Source organism: Sander lucioperca, chromosome 18, assembly GCF_008315115.2.
Source record: "Sander lucioperca isolate FBNREF2018 chromosome 18, SLUC_FBN_1.2, whole genome shotgun sequence".
Taxonomy (NCBI): Eukaryota; Metazoa; Chordata; class Actinopteri; order Perciformes; family Percidae; genus Sander; species Sander lucioperca.
The window spans coordinates 8,665,314-8,667,813 of NC_050190.1; the positions used below are offsets into that span (position 1 = coordinate 8,665,314).

The 2,500-nt window shown below is 38.6% G+C and overlaps 1 long non-coding RNA gene across 1 annotated transcript in view; it reads right to left on the reverse strand.

Annotated features, from left to right (window-relative positions):
* Window positions 1-1,863: 1,863 nt before the first annotated feature.
* LOC116058059 overlaps window positions 1,864-2,500 on the reverse strand; it is a 9,593-nt gene continuing 8,956 nt past the window's right edge. Inside the window, exon 3 of the long non-coding RNA XR_004106953.2 lies at window positions 1,864-1,961. This is a non-coding gene — a long non-coding RNA (uncharacterized LOC116058059). The remainder of the gene's footprint in view (window positions 1,962-2,500) is intronic.

A 2,500-nucleotide genomic window follows, 5' to 3' on the forward strand; every position in this document is an offset into this window, starting at 1 on the left:
ACATACACACCGCCGTGGACCTGTCAGTCTCGCAAGAGGTTTCAACCAAGTGGCTGCACATTAACTGGTACAAGCCTACAGCTGTCTGCGGACACGGAGCGCGGAAAGTGTGTCAGAGTTGCGTGTGTGTGTGTGTGATGGCCGGTCAGGACACGCTTGTGGAGTTTAACTCCGAAAAGACAGTTAACCACAGGTTCCCGTTAATCTTCTGATGGACATGTGTTGTGATATTTAAACAAACAACTGTCAACGGTGAAATAAAAGCCTCTTACTTACGAGATCTCCAGCTCACAGCGAGGTGTGTGTGTGTGTGTGTGTGTGTGTGTGTGTGTGTGTGTGTGTGTGTGTGTGTGTGTGTGTGTGTGTGTGTGTGTGTGTGTGAGTGAGATCAGTCTGAGAGACCTCCAGCTCACAGCGGGGTCTCTGAGAATGACTGGCCCAGCGACGAGCTAGCGGCCGGGGCAGGCGCCTGCTGGCTGTCGCCTCACTTCACGGATCTTCTCAACTCCAAAAACTTTGAAGCAAATTGTCAATTCGGCATCAATTTTCGCAAGACTGCCTATATTGGAAATCTAAACAGTTAATTTCTCGCCTAAAACATTGTCTGAAGTGAATTTAGTGATGAATAAGATGGCGAAAATTGTGAAAATTGTCCCGTTGTTCGTCTGTCTGTACTGGAAACCGGACCCTCGTTGACCTAGGTTCCTCTGCTGAAAAGGGAACAGCGAAAACACCCTGCCCTGAAGTAGGAGCTGGAAGAGTTACAGGAACTGTGGCCAGAGGAACTTAATAATCCCCAAATTGGTCCAGTGGAAAAGGGTTCTGGGAACTTTATGTTCTAGGAACTGCAAAAATCCCTCCAGTCAGAAAGCAGCTATTTACTCGCCATGTGGCAGATAGCCACATAGATATAGATAGATATAATGCATTAATTATATATTATTTAAATTTAATATTTAGTGTTTAATAAATAATTGTTAAATGTAGTACAGACTGTAGTCTATCGCACAAACACTCGAGGAATGCTGCAAACATTTGACAGCCAGTAGGTAATCCCACAACTGTCCAACAGAGTGAAAGACGGCGTACTGAAGGAGATCAAACACATATTGTGGATATTTAAAATGTCTTCCAGTTCCAGTATGAAATAGGGATGAACGATTTTTGAAAATAATCTAATTGCGATTTTTTCCACAAATATTGCGATTGCGATTCGATATTCAATTATTTTTTTAAGCTCTTTGTCTTCTGTATTATTCAAGAAAGACAAACAATAAATCATTTTATAGTATGAACAACGCACAATTACACACTAGACAGTTAAATAAGTAAAAATATATATATATATATATATATATATATATATATATATATATATATATATATATAGTGGTAATCGTTCAGCCCTAGTATGAAATAGGGATGGGAATCAGCAGGGGCCTCACGATACGATATCATCACGATACTTATGTCACAATATGATATTAATGCGATTTTAAACATAGGCTATTGCAATATTCTGTGATATATTGCAATTCATTACCTTTTTTCCAACTTTAAATTTTTCCCAATTTCAAATGATGTCCCCAAAAGGAAATTTTGTCAACGTCTGTTTTATCTAAAAAGTTAAATTTTTCTGTTTGTTCATCTCACTACAATTTTAAAGCTGCAAAATCAGATTATCAAACAGACAGACTGACCAACACACATATAATAATAGATCCATACTCGGCGTCTGTGTATCCATACAGTATGTGTTAATTTTCAATTTTTTCCCCCACCCCTAGTATTAAATATTCTTTAGAAATAGAAGCGTATTGAGCTTTGAAAAGGTGTACCTGCGTTACTACGCCATTATCATTATATTAGATGAAAATGGTCTCAGAACGACAATATTATCGTTAATCGCAATAATTTCTGGGACAATTTACCGTCCAGCAAAATGTGTTGTGGTGACAGGCCTAGAGTCTGCTTCTATGTAAACTTATAGTGATGGAAACAAACAACTGTGGTTTATTTCAGGGGTAAAGGAGAAGTATAAAGTAGTATATAGTATATGTACTCTGTTACATTCCACCACTAGGTACTTGAGTAAATGTACTCAGTAAAGGTCTTGTTTTGGTGTTGAAATTAATCAAATAATGGATGCATGGAATCGTGGACGATGCTGCATCGATAATCGACCGGGCCATAATTGATTATTTCGGTTTATAATTTAATGTGTGCATAACAACCTTTCTGTTTACATATTCTGGTATGTTTTGCACATTCAGGAAGTGCCGTGTGCTCAGTGCTGTAGTTTTAATATCCAGTTTATTTAGTATCAGAGCTCTGCAGAATGTTTGGTTGTTGAAGCTTGAAAAGCTATGAATTAAATATCCTTTAATAGAAAAATGTATTTGACGCATTGTGATGCATCGAGATATTGAATTGAATTTAGAGATGCACCGATGGACCGGCCGGTGACCGGAATTCTTTTCACGTGCTCGGCCATGACCGG